Raw genomic sequence first — 23,873 nt, forward strand, 5'->3', positions numbered from 1 at the left:
AATGTTTAAATTACGAAAAAAAACGAACATATATCAGTTTAATTACAAATAAAATCATCTATACATAAGGATAAATCATATGTGTATTTTTGTTTACTAAGCATTATTTGTAGGCTACGTATTACACGGTATAAATTAATTAGTCGTGTTTAAAAAGAAAAGTTTCTAATTTATACGACTTAATACGGATAATTGCAGATTGTGTACAGGTTATGTGTTCAGTGGGCGTTAAAAATATAAAATATATAAACTCATGGATATGATATTCCACTGCTTTACATCCCTCTCACACCAAACATTCTTGCTCTTTCAGCTGTAGGAGTGTTGTAATGTAACGGTCAATCTCACTATTCTTTGTTAAAAGAATAGCACAAGAGTTGGCGGTGGGTGGTGATGACTAGCTGTCTTCTCTCTAGTCTTACACTGCAAAATTACAGACGGCTACTGCAGATAGCCCTCGTGTAGCTTTGCGCGAAATTCAAAAAACAAACAAACCATTCCTTTACCAAACGCAGATTATCTTAATATTTTAACAGTAGAGTATGAATTGTTTTGAAAGTGTCACAAAAGGTTGTTCTTTATAGATTTGTGTTATTTGTACGAAATAAAATAATTCAATATTATATTTAACGTTTGGTACAAGTGTTTGTGTACTGTTACACTCTTTACCTGAGCAAACATACTTATTGTCTTTAAAGATGATAAGAGATTGAAGGTGTATGTGTGTGGCCTCTTCAGTCTATTCATCTGTCAGACGCACGTGCATGAACTCATACAGGTGGTTTACGATCTGCTGTCTGTTCTTATGGACAGTCTATTTTCTTTCTCCTGTCACCGCTGTCTTTATTAACTTTATTTTGCCACTTCTGTACCATTAAAAATAAAATAAAACGAAAAACAACATCAAACATACTTTCGATATATTATAAACATTTTTTTTCTGTGACCCCTTTACATTTCAGTTTGTGTATACATGACTTACACATAATAAAATCTTGCATGCTAAATTGAGGGTTATCAGCCGGGCCTTCTAGTGGCCGAATTTATAACTCACGAGTTGGTTAAATAAAATCCGCCGACAGAACATATCCATATGTATGTATGTTTGTTTAAGACAGAAAAATAGTGAGATTAGACAGTTAAGTGTAAGATTTGTAGGGTTTAATTACCCCTTTGGTTATAAATTAAGTCATCAAGTTTTATAAGATAAATAACTTTACCAATGGTAACAACAAAGAAAGCAGAAACAAGTGTATCACATTTATCCCTTGTTTCACAATACCTTGTACACACGCTAACAATTACTTAGCATGACGTCTAATGAAGTCTTTTATAAAACAACAGCAATGTAGAATTATTGTTTGTGATGAAATACTTGTTTATTTTTGTTAAGCACAAAACTACATAGTGGACTAACTGTGCTCTGTTATCTAAATTCGAAATTAAATCCGGTTTTTAGATTTATAAGCCTTCAGACGAACCGCTACGTCACACACATAGAGGACGAATCATAATGAAATAAATCTAAGAAATAGACTATCCAGAAGAAACGTGAAGCACGCATTACACATGTGTGCTCAATAGAAGATAAGTTAAAAGCATTCGAAGCTCCTGATAATCCCGCTTACAACTAATGCTAAGTAATGAGTGTAATTCTTAAACCAATTCTTACTCTTAGTATAAATACTGTTGTTTTAGATAATATAACACATTTTTCGAAAGGTTTTTGTCTCTTTTTGGTTTTGAATTTCGCGCAAAGCCACACAAAGTCTACCTGCACTAGCCATCCCTAATTTAGTAGTGTAAGACTAGAGGGAAGGCAGCTAGTCATCACCACCCACCGCCAACTCTTGGGCTACTCTTTTACCAACGAATAGTGGGATTGACTGTCACATTATAACGCCCTCACGGCTGAAAGGGCGAGCATATTTGGTGTGACGAGGATTCGAACCCGCAACCCTCAGATTACGAGTCGAGTGTCTTAACCACTTAGCCATGCCGGATCTTGAAAAATGCATGAATATGGTGATCGAACGTAACAACTGAAGCATTGTACTGATAGAATATGTATATATTACTTGTTGCTTTTTATTCTTGTTGTTTTTTTCTTTTCTGCAGAAAGCTTTTTGCTGAAAATCTATATAGGATAATGTTTTTGTGTTTGAATGATGGTGAAAGACAAAATAGACAACAAATTCCGTAAAGTTGCCGAATACCGATCTCAATGCGTCGTCGTAATTATTTAATATTTTACGTCTACTTCTCGGACATGGCTCGATATGCAATCCTTCAGGTTGCAGGATCGAGTCCCGTTTCCGAACATACTCGCCTTTTATTTGTGGATGCGTTATAATGTGACAGACAATTCCACTATCGTTGGTAAAGAAAGTAGTCCAAGAGATGGCGGTGGATGATATTAAGTAGCCTCATTCCGTCTATCATTTCAAAATTAAGAACGGCTAGCGCAGACAGTCCTCAAGTATCTTTGCACAAAACCAATAAATATGTATATTTTTGGAAAGAGCACAAAGATATGAAGACAAACTGTAAGAAAAGACACACGCAAAAATGCTACCTATTTATATAGCCCCCTAGCGAAGTAGCAGGAAGTGAAAATTTACAACTTAAAAAGAAAAAGCAGGTTTTCTACCCGTATTTGACACAGTAACGACAAACGTATACATTTTCTAGTAGTTAATTTATATTCGTAGAAATTTCTGATGTAGTTTAAATAAAAATACATGTGTTAGGCATAATTACGAAAAGAGGTTAACCCTCCCTCTTTAACTTCCATCAAAATTCAGGTTTAACCCTCCTGGTGGTTAATCACGCTATTAACATCAAGACGTTCCTGTCAATTCCTGCTTTTGAACTAATTCCTGTGTTGTTCGTTGTACTTGGGCTGATAGGTACGATTATGAACTCTCGTAATTCGTGTTAGTGAAATATGGTGAGTGACTAAAACACAGTTTCCATCGTAACAGGCGTCTGTGAAAGAAGGTGAGGTCACTTTTCAGACTACAAACCTTGACAAACCTCTCATACACTGTACGTAGATGTCGGATTCAAGAACATGTTCAAGCTGATCAGAAACACAAACACATTTTTCAGAGGAGCATGAAAGACTTTTCAGGCATGTGGTCAATTGGGGTTTATGTGGGGTTATTATTTGTAACCATACTATTCACAAGTGAGCGCCAAGTTAAAATCATAAAACCCTAACATGCTGACGTAACGTTGAGCTATATTGAATACGTCAGTAAGTTTTGATGGTTCATATAAGCACAGTATATATATGTATATGCGTACGTACATATTCAAATATTTTGGTAAAGACTTGCTTTGTTGCTGAGCAAAACTACACAATGGACTAACTGTGTTGTATCTATTACGGGCATCGAAACGCAGTTTTTAGCATTTATAAAGACTAACATAAATATATAAATAGATAGATAAATCTACCTACATGTGTGTGGTATTCAATATTTTTTTGAGTCATGCACACAAAGTTTAGTGTAAGTTCAATACCTTTTTAAAGGTGTAGGAAATGACAAATAGAATTTTTTTTTTTTTTTTTTACTTTTCACTTACCTACATATTTAGTACATCTCACATGAATTTTTCAAAACATACAATAAATTAACATAAATTACTACATACGATTAGTCATAGTAATGTAAATATTTCTCACCATTACATCCCAGCAAACCAGTAAATCCGGTAACTGACAAAGAAAACTGCAACCACAAGGGAACAACGTTGTTGTAGACATTCTAAATGACGACTGATTGGAAGAAACCACATTCCTTGTTGCTGAAACATGATTTTGATGGAGTTACTCGTGAACTTCCACCAGAGAGATATCTCTTATTACTCACAAGCTTCCACCAGATGTCGTTGCTTTCACTTATACACAACGTATGTTAAAGTATAGGAAGTCTATGTTAGATTGTCATATTATAACTTGTTCTTCCTTTATAACTTTCCCATTACTTTTCTTTTTATTCCCTTAATGTGACCCAATCAGATGATCAGAGGCACTTTATTTGCTGTTATACTTCAATCAGTTAGGCCTAATACGTTGTAAAACAGTTCCAGTTTTGACAGATACTTGCTTAATTTGGAAAAGATCTAGCTCCAAGTAAATTTTTTTTGTGATACACTTAGTCTTAAGTCATCTGACGAGAAACTATCTTCACAAAGAAAAAAATAAAGTACAGCTACAGTAGAAGGATTTTTCCTGGATAGTTGGAAATGTTTTTATCTTTGATCATTAGTCCTTTCCTAATTAATGTTATCGATTTTATTCTTTTACCGCATACTGTGTTTTGAAGTGCTTTTTTTTCGGTTACGCGTTTTTTATGTTGTTTCGTTTATTTTAACACATTATATCTAAGAGTGCTAGTGTAAATCGTTTTACATGCTATTGTTTTTTCCCTTCCATTGGAGATATTCTCAAAGGTATTTGGGTTGAGATTGTTTTTAAGAACAAAGTTACTTAATGGACTATCTGTGCTGTGTCTGCCACAGGTTTTTAGCGTTATAAGCCTTCACACTTACCCCTGATCCCGCTGAGAGAGGGTCTGAGTTTATTTGTGTTTTGAATTTCGCGAAAAGCTACACGAGGGCTAGCTGCACTAGCCGTCCCTAATTTAGCAGTGTAAGACTAGAGAGAAAGCGACTGCTCATCATCACCCACCGCCAACTCTTGGGTTACTCTTTTACCAACGAATAGAGGGATTGATCGAAACATTATAACGCCCCCTCCACCGCTGAAAGGGCGAGTATGTTTGGTGTGACAAGGATTCAAAGCTGTAACTCTCAAATAACGAATTGAGTGTCTTAACCACTAGACCATGCCGAGCCGTCTGAGTTGAGACAGGAATATAATATATGAGTCATAGATAAATAACTTCTTTTCGATCAGAAAAGTAAGTAATTTAGGAAATCAAGAAAACAAAGTCTGTTATGTTATATCACTAGAAAAAAAACTACAGTCTGTTATGTTATATCACTAGAAAAAAAACTACAGTCTGTTATGTTATATCACTAGTTATATCACTAGAAAAAACTACAACTAGAAAAAAACTACAGTCTGTTATGTTATATCACTAGAAAAAAAACTACAGTCCGTTATGTTATATCACTAGAAAAAAACTACAGTCCGTTATGTTATATCACTAGAAAAAAACTACAGTCCGTTATGTTATATCACTAGAATAAAAACTACAGTCCGTTATGTTATATCACTAGAAAAAAAACTACAGTCCGTTATGTTATATCACTAGTTATATCACTAGAAAAAAAAAAACGTTATGTTATATCACTAGAAAAAAACTACAGTCCGTTATGTTATCACTCACTAGTTATATCAAGAAAAAACTACAGTCCGTTATGTTATATCACTAGTTATATCACTAAAAAAACTACAGTCCGTTATGTTATATCACTAGAAAAAAACTACAGTCCGTTATGTTATATCACTATAAAACTACAGTCCGTTATGTTATATCACTAGAAAAAAAACTACAGTCCGTTATGTTATATCACTAGAATAAAAACTACAGTCCGTTATGTTATATCACTAGAATAAAACTACAGTCCGTTATGTTATATCACTAGAAAAAAAACTACAGTCCGTTATGTTATATCACTAGAATAAAAACTACAGTCCGTTATGTTATATCACTAGAATAAAAACTACAGTCCGTTATGTTATATCACTAGAACATACAAACTTCTCAGCAGAAAACCAAATTTTGTACACAATTTGTTCCTTTATATCAGCGGTTAAATATTGCATTCCAAAATTACAGATTCAATGGTTAAATATTACATTCCAAGGTTACAGATTCAACGGTTAAATATTGCATTCCAAGGTTACAGATATTTTTGGTGAACATAAGAGGTAGAATGTGAAATAAATGGTTATTAACATATGTTGTGGTTCTTGGTATTTCACTCGTGGCTTGGCAAACACTTTAGCTTATCTAGTTATAAAACTAGGTTTAACAAAAGATACGGAGAGACTTACTCTAAAACTTAAAAACAACAGATCATCCTAACAATTAAATAAAACAACCACTTCAAAATGTGACAAATGTGAAGTGTGAGAGTCCTTGTGCTCATAAATCATTTTATCATTATTAGTAACGCCCCCCCAGTGGCTCAGCGATATGTCTGCGGACTTACAACGCTAAAATCCGGGTTTCCATGCCCGTGGTGGGCAGAGCACAGATAGACAATTGTGTAGCTTTGTGCTTAATTCAAAACAGCAACAACAACGTTATTAGCAACATTTTTATGTTTGCAATAGTTAAGGAAATAAATAACTAAGTTATCAAAAGTAACTAATATAAGCAAATGTTAGATGAACGATGCTATGTATTATTCAACATGGCTACACTATGTTGGTTGCTTTGTCACAATGAAAACTGGCCACTTTCAAGTTGTCTCGTTTGTTATATTAAGGAAAAGTCTTGTGAAATGTGTTCAGATCAACTGACTTAACTGCAAGGATTCAAAATTAATGAATAAATCTCCAATACAGAGTTCATTGTTCGTGTTATGTTAGTGTTTTATCTGCTATAATTTGAACTCCTTACACAGGCTGGCGAAGCATGATTATAATTAATTATACTTGTTGTAACAAGTGCATTATATAAATATAACTGGTTATTCTGCATTATATAAATATAAATAGCGTTCCGTCTTTTTTTTTTTTTTTATCTCAACCAGCGTTAAGAGCTCTAGATTGAGCGAGACTTGTTGTCAACACTGGATTTGGCGAATATAGTGTGGTTGGAATACATTTATTATACACCTCTAATTCATGAAAATCCCTAAAGAACTAGATAGAGGATGTAGTGTTTAATTATATAATTTGTTTGTTTGTTTGTTTTTGGAATTTCGCGCGAAGCTACACGAGAGCTATCTGCGCTAGCCGTCCCTAATTTAGCAGTGTAGGACTAGAGAGAAGGCAGTTAGCTAGTTATCACCACCAACCTCCAACTCTTCTACCAACAATAGTGGAATTGACCATCAAATATATATAAAACACCCCCATGGCTGAAAAGGTCAACATGTCTGGTGTGATGGCAATTCGAACCCGCGAGCCTCAGATTACGAACCGATAGCAACTTATCACCAGTCCATGCCAGGCCAGTTATATAATATATTACCGCCACGTATAATTGAAGTTCACTGTATTATACATTGATAAAGTTTAAAAAAATGTTTTAATTCGCTGGTTGCTATAGTGGAGAGAGCAACTTAATATGTCTTTATAACAAGATGGATGAAAGTAAGAGAACTTGGGTTAATATCCTGCTTGTAAAAGTCTTAGTGTGACATTCGAGAAGTCATTATATCATATTCTTTAGTGGGCCCGGCATGGCCAAGTGTGTTAGGCGTTCGACTCGTAATCTGAGGGTCGCGAGTTCGAATCCCCGTTGCACTAAACATGCTCGCCCTTTCAGCCTTGGGGTCGTTATAACTTTACGGTCAATCCCACTATTCGTCGGTAAAAGAGTAGCCCAACAGTTGGCGGTGGGTGGTGATGACTAGCTGCCTTCTCTCTAGTCTTACACTGTTAAATTAGGAACGGCTAGTGCAGATAGCCTTCGAGTAGCTTTGCGCGAAATTAAAAAAAAGCAACAACAACACATTCTTCAACTCCATGTCCACGTGTGACAATCCAAACCAGTATCTACAGGTTTCTGAATGTTTAAAGAAGTTAGCTTCGTAAAACGTCTCTACAGATATTTTATCTTGAAACTCAAGATTGTGATTACTACATGAGGAACTGGATAAAATTAATATATATATATATACATTTTGGTAACTACATATATACTTCAAAATATTTATACAAGTGTAAAATTAGTAGCTGTTTTAGCTAATACACCAACACAGTTTTGTAGATTTTAACGAGCGTGTGTGTGTTTTTTACTAGCAAAACCACATGGGGCTAGCTGTTGAGCACACCAACGGGAATCGAATCCCTGCTTTTAGCGTTGTAAATCTGTAGATTTACCGCTGTACCAGCGGGGGGATAGATTGTAATGATCTCAGCGGTCTAGATAGATTTCTAATTCAATGTGTCAACCTATGATCCTAATATAGTTTTGTATATTTACTTATTTCAACATTCGTGGCTATGATTACTTCATTATTTTGTCCTAGAACTCCAGTACAGTTCAGTAACTTTCATTTCTTGATTTAAAAATTTTCACCTTACATCTAGTTCAATATCTGAACCCATAGTCAAAACAGAGCTTTCTAGTTTGAACTAATCATTCTTTGCACTGGTTCTTGTAGAATATTTTAATGCATTATTCCAGTATAGTTATCTAATTATTTCTTATAATAACAGTCTTGATCCAATTTCATGTTAATTTACTTCAAGCTTGAATCCTAGTAAAGTTTTGTAGTTTTATCACCTCTCAGAAATCTTTAGCCTACTTCTAGTTTTATAGGTTAGTACACGCGATACAAGTTACTATCAGTTCTGGTTCAGTAAAACTTTACAATATATTTATAACAACAAAACTTTGAACACTTTATCTCTCTACTTAAAAACCATTGTTTTACTTATACATTTTATTGTTTGGTTATTACAGAACTTTTCACTTCTTTTTAATTGTCTCATTTTTTGTTCTTCTGTTGGAACTACACGCCATTCCTTTACCAAATTCAAATTTGCCGTTTTGTGAGTACTATAGTTTGAAATCAAATAAGGCATTAATAGTTTTAGAGAATATAGTATTTGAATAACGTTTATACTTTAACAGCTTATATTAAAGTAACTAGTTATATTTCGTTAAATAGAGGTTGAAATTTGAATGTAAGAAAACGGATTTGTGATAGAGTTCTAGATTTCGGAGCTAACGAGTCGGATTCCAATATACACATTACACATCTTGCACGTTAAGTTGTGTGTGCGCCATAAGAATGATATACAACGTTTTAGCAAGGATAGTGGGTGTATCTGACTGACTAGCTTTCTTCTGGTCAGTGGTTCAAAATTAGTGTGGGGTGAATTTCTCGCAAAGCTATACGAGGGTTATCTACGTTAGCCGTCCTAAATTAGCAGTAAAAGACTAGAGGAACGCTATCATCACCCACCGCTAATTCTTTGGCTACTCATTTACCAACGAATATTGTGATTGGTCGTCATATTATATATAATGTCCTTATGGCTACAAGGACAAGCATATTTGGTGAGACGAGTATTCAAACCAGCGATCCCTCAGGTTGTGAGTCAGATTCCTCTGATCACTTGGCTAAAATTAGCGACGGTGGCAAATCGCTTTTGTAACTTTGCCGTAAGTGTTAAACGTAAATGAAAAAACAACAACAAAGTTATCATTAGTCTTCGAGAACTAAAGTTACTAATGTCATACTGTTTAAACACAGTGTATAAATAAACCTGTAAGATATAATGATGGAACAATAATAATTTAGTTTCATGTTAAAAAACTTTTAATGAAGGTGCTTAACAAAACGTACACTTGAACTTTGCTTAATACTGTGCACATGATTAAAGTGGCGGTTTCATTTTAGAAACACTGTTTTGGAATTGGTTACTGTTTACGAAAGTCGGTATCATTTGGTCACTTTTACCTTAAGTTCATTGTCATTACAGTTGGTTTTGAGGTTCTTTGAGAGAAATCCAACAAAACAAACAAACAAACAATTCCTATTGGTAATTCTGAGTTTAAACAATTTCCAAATATAGCGTCAAACTGGGAAATCCGTGTTATAATTATTCAAAGATAAATAAAAGCAGGTAGCAAATAATGTTTTCTTTCTATAGGTGGTTTATTTTGGATGACTTACTGAGAGGACAGCTTAAAATGTTCAAACAAGTGTTACTCAAACTGGGAAACTTTTATAAAATTGTTGATAAAATTTTATAAAATTGCTGAAAACAATGTCACTATTTTTTGGCACTTGATCGTGTGTTTTATCCACAACCATTTTATTGCTGGAATCGAAAAATTTTACTGCTGACAAAGAATTGTAATCTGAAAGTATAAAACTGTTTCTTGTCTAAAAACTGGACTATTGTGTGTTTCTGTAGAAAAATACGATGTCTGGCGACAGTATATATCATTTTTAAACGGTACGTGGACTTAAAAAAGTAGTGATTTGAAATGCGTTACGTTATCTTTGTTTTTTATTTTCACTTGATTACACAGCTGACCATGTAATGTAAACCGTTGAAACGATCAGATTTGAACTGTGGAAAAGATGACTTAAAATCTGGATCTGTCAGAAACAGTTAAAAAATAACAAATAAACTCAACGACAACTCAAGATATCAAAATGTGTTTCAAAAGAATATGTTTTCTAGATGACCACGTGTATTCTATAAAATGGAGGTAGTTTATCAAGTGAACTTTAACTCATAAAATAGAATCTTATAGTTGAAGTTATATCTTCAAAAAGGGACAACTAAAAGTGAAAGAAAAAGAGAAGATAGCTCAAGTAATAACCTGTTTCCTTTTTTTATCTAAAGGTGACGTGTATCTATTCATTTACTTCGTGAAATATTTAGTTCCCAGTGGTTCAGCGGAAAGTCTCTGAACTTATAACACTACAAATCGAGTTTCATTGCCCCTAGTGAGTACAGTGCAGATAGTTCATTTTGAAGATTTGTGTTTAATAACTAACAAAAGTGAAAAAACAAAACAAAAAACTTGCATATAACGAAACCGTATTTGTCTAATAAAAAGGCAGGAAGGAGATTGTCGCAAGTAAATATAAATTCATACATTTCAAGCCATGTTTAGATTTATCGGCACCACTATATCTACCAACAATAAAGAAGAATGGACTTGTATGGTGGGCTGTATAGTATTCAGCTGATTGGCTGGTTAGTTGTTCAGAGTTAGGGACGAAACTTTGTTTGTTTGCTCTTAAACATTAAACACAAAGCTACACAATCTTTGCTCTGCTTACCACAGTAATAGAAATCTGGTTTCAGCGTTTAAACCACAACTCACCACTGAGCCATCGAGGACAAAAAAAAAAAATTATAATTGTAGGTCTTGTGGTTTCAGAAGATGTGAGGAAGGCCTGGGTAAAATATAAACTAATACTGTTACTTGTTTCTATGTATCAGAACAACCTGCTGTTAATTTGTATCGATCTACGTAATAAATCGTAGAGAGCAATAGATAAAATAAAGACTAAAAGTTATTAGAGAGTTTTCTCTTCAGTGGGTTATTTCCACTACAAACAGCTTGAGACAAATTGTACTTGTGGATTGTTTCAACTACAAGCAGCTTGAGACAGGGCCCGGCATGGCCTACCGCGTAAGGCGTGCGACTCGTAATCCCAGGGTCGCGGGTTCGCGCCCGCGTCGCGCTAAACATGCTCGCCCTCCCAGCCGTGGGGTGTATAATGTTACGGTCAATCCCACTATTCGTTGGTAAAAGAGTAGCCCAAGAGTTGGCGGTGGGTGGTGATGACTAGCTGCCTTCCCTCTAGTCTTACACTGCAAAATTAGGGACGGCTAGCACAGATAGCCCTCGAGTAGCTTTGTGCGAAATTTCCAAACAAACAAACAAACAAAGCTTGAGACAGATTGTACTTGTACTGCCCATAGTAATTGTAGTACAGTTTCAACCTATAAATAAACAGTGTTTGATCACATTAACGTGTCTTCCAACAATCTATAAAACTTTAATACATTAAAAACCAAGAAAGGTTTATTCTTTAATTCAAAGATTTTAAACTACAAAATTATTTCAACGAAATACAACAGCGCTAAACCACAGAGATGCAGTCCCTTCTGTTCTGCAGCTCCCACACATAACGACAAGTATAAAGGTTTATAACTCTAAAAATCAGTTTTTAATTATTGCACTGCCATAGTCCTTTCTTCGGTGGTCCGGCATGGCCAGGTGGTTGAGGCTCTTGACTCGTAATCTGAAGGGGGCGTTATAATGTAATGGGCAATCCCACTATTCGTTAGTACAGAGTAGTTTGGCAGTGGATGGCGATGACTAGCTGCCTTCCTTCTAGTTTTACACTACTACATTAGGGACGTCCAGCGCAGATAGCCCTAGTGTAGCTTTGTGCGAAATTCAAAATCAAATCAAATCATTCTTCGGGTTTACATTAAACAATCTATGTCACAGGCCAAGAACTCATTCCAAATTAAATTTTTAACATGTCTTTTTGATGTAACAACCTGGTATTTGTGTTGATAAATAAAATTTTAAAAGGAAATTGGTTAGTTTGGTGAAACATGTAAACTGAAAAATTTTGGTTGTACCAGGAATTGAGAGTATGCAAGTATTGAATAAACACTGCAGGAAGCATAATCTTCCAGATGGCACCACTAATGATTCCTACGTGCTGAGAAGCTGGAAGCCAGGTGTGTGGCGTGCACGATTTTCGTTCATGCACACTTAAATACATAAATTCCACAAAAACACGAAATGAGTCCAACTCTTGAGATCCCCCGTACAGTTTCCAGGGATATTGTTTCACGATATTTGTATTTACTATTATGTTATGATATCTCTACACTCACCCACGCCTATACCATTTAAGCATTGACCCTTCCACGTGCAGTAGTAATTGCTTAGGATAGTTTGACTGCGGTTTCAAGTTGTTAGAAGTTATCTTTTTATATTTAGTGACGTAAAACAATGTAATTGCCTTAGTATACATCTCAACGACATATATCGTTCATAGACGTACATAATAGTCATTTGAGTTTCAGATACTTGTGAGGGAATTACTTGATGTATTACCAATAACATTGTGCGTGACTTCTTCACGATAAGATTACTTACTTTTTGAACTTATTTTTTCACTATTATGTTTCTTGTTTCTGTATAGTTCAACACGAGGCACTAGTGTTGTGTTAGATGTGTCAACGCAGCAGTCTATATAGAGGAAAAGTAAGTGTCATTGTTGATTTTTTCGAAACTCTTAATATATTATTTTGCTTTTTTCTGTTCCTAAATTTGATATTGGATTATTTTTATTTGTAGAGTCAATGGTTGAGTTGTAACAGTTAACATTTTCGTACAAAAAATATGAACTATAAAGGAGTCTGAGAAGCGATAACGTATTTCATAATTTTCTATCTCACTTGTATGAATATACATGTATACTTATTCAAAGCAATGGTCTTGTTTATATTACATCATCTGGTTGTTGTTACACTTTTACTAACCATTATTTTCGAGCTATTGCAAGTTTGATACACCCATTATCATCCAATGAAGTATATTTACTTTGTAATTTTAGTCTAAAATGTTAAATACACGATACATAAGAAATGCTTAAAATAGTTAAACAGGTACAGTAACTTACTTCTAGAATTTACTAATTGTCGCGTATACTGGTTTGACATTGTTTAAATAAGGAAATAATAACTTTGTTGTGAGTTAACCATATGTAACTCTTGATAGATACAACCATTCCTTTTAATATATTCCTTACATACTGAAATTACATATGATGAATAGCATATTTTATAAATTGATGAGTTTACATATACGAAGAAGGTTCTTAGAATGGTTAATTTGACTAAACATTTTATTATGTCTAAATAAGGAAATAAATTGTAAAATGAAAACATTTCAAAAAGGTTTTCTTAATATTTTCGCGTTTTATGCTGGAATTCTGGGAAAAAATCTCGATTTACAATTTAATATACAGCACACACATATTTGTTTAACCCACGGAAACAGCATTTCGCCGGTTATGTTTCTCAAAAAGTTTCAAACAGTGACTTGTATATACTTTTGACGTCAAGATCTTATCGTGTATACACGAAGCATACAAGTTAATACTAATCGCTTACGTTTCTGCACTTTAACACGTCCAGAGAAAGGGTTTCTAGCAGTATTTGTGGTTAAAGAAAGGGGTAACACATAAAATATATATTTTAACTTTTTAAAAATCTATCTGTCCACTCAGGTCAACTGTTGGAATACAATGACTAGTGACAAAGTATGTTTGAAGCTTTCATTAATCACTCATGACCATTAAAAATTGGGAAAGTCATTAATCTAAACAAACTGCTTGAAAAGAATACCGTACAGTGAAATCGTCATAGGATTGTTCCTAACTTAGCATGTTCAACGAGTAACTTATCATTCAATCAATAATGAAAGTTGTATTGTAGAATAGGATAAGTATTTCAATGTGTCACATTTTGAGAACAGCTAAGCCTCTGTAAGCTCTTCATGTTGAATATCATTACATTTCACTTTCTAAAATAACAGGAATATATATTAAAGAAATATAATTGTGTTGTATTACGTACACTGTATAGTAGAAACTATCTTGTAGAGCCTATAAAACTTCAATGAAAAATGAAAATACCCTCTCTTGACCAACATTTTTTAAATATATTGTTTTACTATAGAACGCAATGTTGAAATGTAGTTAATGTATAATATAATAGTTAATGTAGTTAAATACATTTACAAATAAAGGAAATATAATAGTTTCTTTTCAATGCATTTCAGTTCTTTCATGATACCAGTTCGTTAAAATATTTGGTTGTTGTACAAATACTTTAGTGTTATAAGCTGTTTGAAAACGTTATCTATTAAGTTCATTCTACAGAAGACCAAATAGAGTAAAATCAGAAAGTGCAATTCGTGAGGACTATACACGAGCGAAGAGATTTCCATACGAACCTCTCGATCAGTGTCGTTGTGTAACGAAGAGAATGAGATTTGACATTATAATGTTACTGGAAAATGTAAACAATTTTAACGTTGGATTGCTCATTAAATACACCATGAGAAAACATATACACAACTACATTAAGTATATGATTATATTATACTCTTCATCTTAACGTATTTGACATTTTGTAATTGCATTGTAACGTGGAAACATAACTTATTGTGCTTCTAGAAACAGGAGAACACTTGATAGTTTAATAGATTATTTATATAATGAAGTTTACTCATTTCGTAGCCTTGGATTAGAATATTAACTTAAGTAGTAATGAGAAGTTCGCAAAGATTTCGAGGATTCAGTTGAAAAGAACAAACTGAGAATTTTATGTGAAGAATTGACTAGACTACACCAGGTGTATAATATAAACAAAACTATCAACCACTCAACAACATCAGTTAAGATGTTTGAAAGACTAGGTATTACTGTATACAATTAAAATTAAATGTACTAAATGAATTAAAACAATTTATGCAAACTGAAATAACTGAATTTAAAAAAGGTAAAAATATCCAGAGTTTACAGAAAGAGGTATTCATTGGTGAGGTGACCAAAGACCAGTTCTGAAGAAAAACAAAAGCAGGTTATACACTAACAAAGCCAGTTCTTCATCTTCATAGAAACAGCTGGTGAGAGAGAACGAAGTTAAGGATGACCAATTCTTGTTATAAGATAATACCATCCCTTGAGAAGGTCGTAAGAGGCTGTTAGCATTGAAATATTCCACTTTATTTCTGTTAGAGAAACATATTAGAGGAGATAATTTAAATAGAATATAACTTTTTAATGTTTCATATATCATTGCATAAAGATTTCTTTAATTAGCTACTGTGTGTTTATTTTGTTAAGCGTAAAACTACACAATGGGTTCTCTGTTCTGTGCTTAATACAGATATTGAAACACGATTTTTAACGATACGAACCCTTGGATTTCCTCCCGAGCCACTGAAGGACATTTAAATATCTTCGAAATGAAAATTTTTACATCTTCCAGGCATACAAATAAGTTGAAAGTGAATTATTAATTACTGTTTAACTTTGTTTGAGAATACACATATTCAGATATTTCTAATATGTTTAAAAAGAGAATTAGATAATAGTTATTAACTAGATAATCCTATGTGTTTGTTTAAATAAAAAATGAAAGACTAAAGGTTAAACTGGGTCTTAAATCTCTTGAAATTTACTCCCCTATGTATGCTTGTATACGTTTAAGTATGGAAAAGCTATTCACAATAATTCTTTCTGTTTTACGCTCAAAACCACACAATAGGCTATATGAGTTCTGTTCCACACGAGAAATAGAATGCCAAATTTTAGTGTTTGAAGTTAGTAAACAAATAACAATAATATCAACACACTTCCTTTATATAAAAAAATAGAAAATATATTTCTCATTGAGGATCTTAGATTTGAAAAGCAATGTATTTGAATCTCTGTTTTAATTGTTTCTAAAATGATAAGTTATTTCATTTTTTTCTGAAGTGATATTTATTTAATAGTTTATGAATATAAATGTATAGTTTGCTTTTTCAGACTTGGATTCATTTAGTTTTTATCATACATTTGAACAATTAAGTGCATTCATGATTTTATTGTTTTTGTTCCTTCTCACTAGCTGCAAAATAAAACTGATTGTTGTAATGACGCTTGGAAGCACGTGTAATGAACACATCATTGAGAATATTTTATTTAAATACTTTTCGAAAAAAAACAAAATGGCTGATATTTGGCACGAAGGACTGATAGAAATGAAATATAAAGCTTTATTTACTGAGTATAATTATTTTAAAACGTAATCATATCATAAAAACTCAATGATACCCCACCAAAACTCTTGAATTTCAAGACAGCTACCACCACTAATGCAATTAAATTACTTTGAGGGGATATACAATGTCTTAAGTGATGCTTTTCAAAGATCTAGGTCGAATTTTTATCACAATTAATGCTTGTCAACCTTCACTGTAGACAAATTTGTTAAAAGGTTTTACACGTTATTATTGTTTCAGAGTGATTTTGGGTATGAACTGTTCATTTCAAACAGAAGACATTACTAAGAGTAAGTTCCTCACACTGTTCTTCCTTAACTTACGTTCTTGAATTAAAACATATTACAATAAACTGTTTCTGTTTTGGAGGGCTGCATTGTAGTTCCTCGCTGGTACAGTTGTAAGCCTTTGGGTTTACAACGCTAAAAGCCACCGTTCGATTCCCCTCGGAAAAGTTAGTAGATAGACCCCTGTGATTTTTGCTATAAGAAAACAAACACAAACGCTACATTGTTTAAATATTGCACAATCAGCTGGTTTATATTCTGCACTGTCATGCTATTCCAACACCCAAATTAAACTTTATTTATGAAGAGCTGTTTTACATATGTCAAGTATTTATACAGTGATGGCTTGCGTTTGAAAAGTAATTTAATCTTTTTTTTTTTATCAGCGTTATTGTTTGTATGCATGTTACAGAAACCCTCAAAATTACACATATTCATACTTTATTATAGAAATTAATTAATTTATTTACTCTTAAGCACACACACATATATATATATAGGCTTAATATATTTACTTTCAAGTATATATATATATATATATGTATACATGTCGTATATATATGTAAACCCGATTTTTAGTGGTATAAGTCGATATGCCACTGGTTGGGGGATGCTTACAGGCAGGAGCTCAAATCTCAGCTGATTTATTTTCTTTAAAAACACTAGATGAAGACAGCTTGTCAATACCACAGACCACGAACTCTAGGGTTACTCTTTTATGGGCCCGACATGGCTAGGTGGGTTAAGGCGTTCGACTCGTATTCTGAGGGCCGCGTTTTCGAATCTCCGTTGCACCAAACATGCTCGCCCTTTCAGGTGTGGGGGCGTTATAATGTGACGGTCAATCCCACTATTCGTTGGTAAAAGAGTAGCTCAAGAGTTGACGGTGGTTGGTCATGAATAGCTACCTTCCCTCTTGTCTTACACTGCTAAAGTAGGGACGGCTAGCGCAGATAGCCCTCATGTGGCTTTGCGCGAAATTTAAACCAAACCAAACCAAATATATTTTTTATAAACGGAGAGTGCGAGTGTCCTTTATAAGACCCCTAAAGGTGAAAGAGCGAGTATATTCGACGACGGAACTTAAACGCCTAGCTCGGAGATTGGGAATCGAGTGCCCTAATCACCAAGTCTTGCTTCGGAAAGAAGTGTCTTCACTTAGCCCTAACCAAATGCTTTGTAGTTTGTAGCAGTATGGTTCTTAACGTCTGCTGACTTAAAGTTCTAGTTAGGTAGAAGTACGATTTATCGACCCTGGTGTATTTTCAATTACGTTCATAATGGAAGATAAATTAAGTTAATTAGATCTTGAGAGCTTCCGTCTTAAATAGAAGTTAATGTCAATCAAAATGATTGGACATAAATATATATTCCTGTGTTATTTCTACGTGTTCTGATAACCTTAGTATAGCATCTACAGGTGCTTTACAAACGTCATGAATTATATTACAGATTTAAACTCAGTTTTTAAGTCTGTCTGATTTTGAAGAATATTTGTTTGTTTGTTTGTTCAGAATTAAACTCAAAGCTACACAATGGGCTATCTGTGCTGTGTCACAGAGAGGAAGGCGAGCTAAAAGGGTGACATTAATTTAGTTTTGTAATTAAGGTGCATATTAAAATTGTATAACGTCTCCTACAGTTTAAAAAAAACACTACTTTAGGAGAAACCTTCTAGAGTGCTGACATCATGACAGGAATACAGATATGCTTAAAGCGGCAATTTTGAAAAAGAGCATAGGATTATATACAAGATTTTGTAATGCACGATATTTTAACCTTAGCAGAATCACAATAAAATAAGAATTTAAAAGATCTTCCCCAGATGTGTAATGGTTTGCTAATGAGGACAAATGTGTGTGTGCCATTTACAAGTTGAATGGCTCATTTCTAAGGACCAGAAAAATAAAATTAATTAATTCAGGCCTTAAGAGATGGCATTTGTGAAGGAGAAAGGATAGAAAATTATTAAAACTTGAAATCCTCTTTTAGATGGGAAGAGAAATGATACTTAATCATTGTGAGACACCATCATATCTAGAACAAAGGACACCATAATTAAACTGAAAAATTCATACTACAGGTGTAGGAGTGAGAGATACTTAAACCCATTAGTCTTCTTCTGGACGTGAAAACGTTCTTGTACTTAATTCTTCGGAGACGTATTGTAGGAGGAAGTGACGATTATTTCTTCAGTTAGTCATTTAAAAAGAAGGGTTAAACTTGACTTAGTGATTAGTGTGGACAGAATTTGAATCTGAAGGTTCTTGGTTTGCGATCTACAACAGCACTTCACATATTGAAACAGTAATCGTGCACAAAGAGTAACAGTCAAATCTTACTAAACAGTCAATCGAAAGTAGCTGAAAAGTTGATGGCAAGTTATGTTGAAAAGATGCCTTCTATTTAGTTTATCAGCTAAAAATTAGTCTGTCTCTAAAGAAGAAATATCCATCTTTTGAAAGCAATCGGGTTATATGGTATAAGACTTCTTTGACCTGCATGTTTTTCTGACGTTATGAGATCAAAATTAGAAGAATTCGATATTGAACACCAGCACAATCTAGGGGAGGAAGTATAAGTTATTTCCGAAAGACATTTTCTGAAACGGAAGAACGGATTGGTGCTTAACTGGAATTAAGAGACAGTTTTCATACATACAAGGAGCCAACTCTTTTAATAGAAGTCCTCCATTTAGTAAGTAAGAAGAGACATACACATCTTCACAGATTTTTTTTTTCAAAAGAGCGAGAAGAGTATAATTCTTAAGGTTTTAGAAAAATCTTCAAGAAAATTCTCGAATCTTACACTTTAAGAAATTAGAAATTTTAAATAGCCATGAAATTTAAGATACTTTGACACTATAAATATTTTCAAAAAACGAAAGATGGAAACAATATATAAATCCAGAGGGTGGGAAAAGGATCATGACACATAGTTGCAAAGAAAGTAGTACTGTACTGTAAATATGATTTTCTAAAATATTGTAGGTATATGATAATTAGCTCCTGGGATCCAAAATAGATAATTAATTAAGTATTGCGATCCCATTTTAACGAGTTAGAAGGGTACAATAATTAAAGCACTAAGCAGTAACATACAGCTGTTATCAATACAGAGTGAGCTAAGCTTGTATATGTTTCAATTTAATTTCTTATGACGATCTCTCAGGAATGTTCTCTCTCTCTGTTTTGATTTTGTTTTTCCTACTAGAAATGACTAACATTTTGTGTTTTGTTTTCTGCACTTCTTCACTATTGTAGTTTCGTAATATTAGAAAACAGAGATAATTTGTTTGTTTGAATTTCGCACAAAGCTACATGAGGGCTATCTTTTAGAAGTAAAAGACCAGAGAGATAGCGTCTAGTCATCACTGCCTACCGCGAATCTTTGAGTTAAGTTTTTACCAACAAATAGTGGGAGTGAGATCTTCATTTGTAAAACCTTGTGGATGAAAAGAACGATCATGTTTGGTGGGACAAGGAGAGTCGAACCCGCAACCCTCAGATTGCGAGACAAGCGCCCTAACCACCTAACCATGCCGGGCCATATAAAAAGAGAGATCTGGTTTTGTAGAGGCCTTCATCTCTTTCTCTTAAAGACAGATTTATCGTGTTCGTCCAACTAATCTTCACTATTGTCTCTTGTTAATATTAGCAACGGTAGATTTTTCTGAATTAGTTGAGAAATTTTAGCAACTTTATTCGGAAATTATTTTAAAATATTTTTCTTAATATATTCTATGCAATTTATAAATTCATTTCCAGATACAAAACGATATTTCAGGAACAGTATACCTAAGAAGCCCGGCATGGCCGAGCGCGTTAGGCGTGCGACTCGTAATCCGAGAGTCGCGGGTTCGCATCCCAGTCGCGCTAAACATGCTTGCCCTTTCAGCCGTGGGGGCGTTATAATGTAACGGTCAATCCCACTATTCGTTGGTAAAAGAGTAGCCCAAGAGTTGGCGGTGGGTGGTGATGACTAGCTGCCTTCCCTCTAGTCTTACACTGCAAAATTAGGGACGGCTAAGGTTTCTCCTGCTGGTTGGGGTTGTGCAGTAGGCTAACAATCTACTCACTTGAAAAACCAGCCTATTAATGAATCCGCAAGCGATTGCGGCCCTATGTTCCTTCATGGAATCGAGAGGCATAATAAAAATAATACCTAAGAAACAGAAGGTGAGATGTAGAAATAACATACCTTTTCAATTTAAAAGTGATGTTTAATTATTTGTACGTTACATTGAAAGAAATAATAATAATAAAATCCAAGTGCGTTTAACAAGTGAAATGTCTTCACCAGGAGCAAAACAAGAATTATTTTTAGATATGCCCGTAAACCGATTTTGCTCCATGATGGGATTCTTTGCATCATTTTGAAATATTTTTTTTTTTTAGTTTCATCGTGTGGCATATTAAACAATTTCTGGCTGCAGTTTAATATTTTTATCTATGGGTGGCGCCTTGTACCTCTGTTAAGCTTACGTACACAGTTTAATTTACTTAATGGCATTTCTGGACTTAGAACACAGTGAGTGATTGATCGTTAGACTTACAAACTGGCAAAAAAAATCAAAAACTTGAGAAAACTCTTATCCGATGACCATCAGCTTTGGTCAGCATAAAGTAAGTATATTTGGTTTTTGCAGTGATTACCCTAATCAATTCAGGTATATATTAATTTTACATTTACATTCTTTGTAAATGTGTTGTTTTACATTTTTTTACTTTACTCAATTTCAAAGTTGCCATTTAAAAAGGAAACTAAGTATTTATTCAACGTTTATCAAACAATAAAGAATTATTTTCACATTTGTAAGCATATTACCATAAACCCAAAGAGCCTTCATTCAAAACTTGCTAAAAAGGATGGGAGTAGTGAAAAAAACCGCAAAACTTTTCACGAAACGGAGAATGTAAAACTGAAAATTACCCCCGAGTGTACATAATAAACCTCCATATCACTTTTGGTAAAGATTCATGAACATTCTGCTAAGTAGTTACATGGGCATTCAATAGAAAACACACAGTACAGCTAAAAGTATTTACATTTGGAAATTAGGTTTATGTTTATTTATTATGTCAACTTTGCAATATATTTAATACTCTTTTCAAAAAACTAGTGACTGATTTTCTTTTACTTTTGTACCGGATAATTAATGATTACTGACTGATTTGTGAGAGTTTTTGTTTTCAGTTTTCATGCAAAGCTTCTCTAATGTATTTGGTCTGTTCTTTATATTGAGTTAAACCAACTAATTATTTCTTGGATACCCTGTGTAGTTAACCGAGAAAACGACAGATTTAAATCAATTTATTTGATCTGTTCTTTATACTGAGTTCTAAAAGAGCAAAAAATAACAACATCAAATCACTCAATATGATCTAATATGTGGACCCCACTGGTTGTGAATGGTATGAAAACTAGTCGGTAATTTTAGGGTTAAAGTATCTGAGACTTCTTTTGACTGGAAATAGTAACAAGTGATTGCTACTACTTTTTAAACATTTCTAAAATCCTCACAGAACGCCTTAGTCAAAGTGCATATGCAATGAAAGGTTCATATGTTATGGCATTATAAAAAAAAATACGTTTATCTTGTTTTAATGAGATTTGTCGTATTTTAAGGTTCAAAATATTGAATCTTAAAAGTAAGTGAAATAGTTTCTAGTGAATGTATGCAGACTGTGTATGTGATTTATATATACGTGGCACAACAGACTTACTGTTATGCAATATGTGTAGAACGTTTGGTCGCGTGTTATACAAATAAACTGTGATTAACATTATTCGAATGTGCTTTAATGCAGCGCAAGCCGATTCATACCTAAAACATCAGATTTAAATATATACATATTTCCTTTTGTGAAATGTTGTAGTATAAGACTTCCTGCTAAACTTCGGTATCCCTAAATATTGCTAGTATATTTGCAAAACATGATATATCTGCAGTACGTACGGTTTATTTGAAAGGTACGTGGATGAATGATTTGTTATGAAATCGATCAATGTACTTCGCGAAATCCGCTATGTTTATTGATGTAATAGTCTTATATAAGTGAACAACTAATATTCTGCATTGTTTGCTGTAAAGACGCACGTAATAATAATCTCAAGTATTTGGTTCAATCCTACTCTTATTCTGATTGCGAGATGGAAAATTTAAGTTTAATCGTTTTCATACGTAACTCGTTAAAGTACTTACAATCCTAAATGTAAAGACGTTAAAGTACTCACAATCCTAAATCTAAACACGTTAAAGTACTTTCAATCCTAAATCTAAACACGTTAAAGTACTCACAATCCTAAATCTAAACACGTTAAAGTACTCACAATCCTAAATCTAAACACGTTAAAGTACTTACAATCCTAAATCTAAACAGTATTCACAATCCTAAATCTAAACACGTTAAAGTACTCACAATCCTTAATCCAAACAAGTGATTACTTTATTCGTATTATTATTTACCTCACCTCAAAAGAGGTGGAATTAACAAACTAAAAGCAAACACCACAAACAAATACCATAATAAACAAGAAAATCCTTAGTAAATGGATAAGAGCAGTGGAAAAACTACAAACAAAGTAAGAATCATGCTTTTATGATCTCGTTGAGTTTCAATGTGTTAATTAATTTAGCCCACTAGAATAAAATTTACACGTTAAAAAAGGCTTGAAATACTTACAGTTTGTAACGAAACACGAAAATGTAATTAAAACCAATAGAAAACGTTTCAAACAAGTGTAAGTAGAAGCAGGGTAGATATCCCATTATTTTGTCACATATCGTTTGCTTTACGTAACATGTAGGTTGTCTATAAATTCTAGCTGATTGATCATCTTCGCAATTTGAACGGTTCTTGAAGCGCTGTCACATAAACCCTGGTATCTCAACTGGTCATTTGTTAGCGGTTCCAAATGACAGAAAATGTCCAACTTATGAATTCACTCGTCAATCCTACCTGCATTGTATCTGTTAAGGGGTTTCTGTTCAAGCTAGTACTCGCAATCCAGCCAAGTGATATGAGTGGTAACGGTTTAGGAGAGAGAATGGTTCTGTATAGAGGAGGTACGTGTCAATTTAATCTGATGG

General features: G+C 33.7%; 1 protein-coding gene across 3 annotated transcripts in view; it reads left to right on the forward strand.

Moving 5' to 3' along the window:
- The window catches only part of LOC143249009 (CD109 antigen-like), a 147,508-nt gene that overhangs the window by 18,661 nt on the left and 104,974 nt on the right, over window positions 1-23,873 (forward strand). For all 3 annotated transcript variants that reach the window (XM_076498168.1, XM_076498179.1, XM_076498190.1), the window contains exon 2: window positions 12,859-12,920. The gene's annotated coding sequence lies outside the window, so the exon portion shown is untranslated. The remainder of the gene's footprint in view (window positions 1-12,858; window positions 12,921-23,873) is intronic.

The sequence above is a fragment of the Tachypleus tridentatus genome, chromosome 1 (genome assembly GCF_004210375.1).
Source record: "Tachypleus tridentatus isolate NWPU-2018 chromosome 1, ASM421037v1, whole genome shotgun sequence".
NCBI classification, from domain to species: domain Eukaryota; kingdom Metazoa; phylum Arthropoda; class Merostomata; order Xiphosura; family Limulidae; genus Tachypleus; species Tachypleus tridentatus.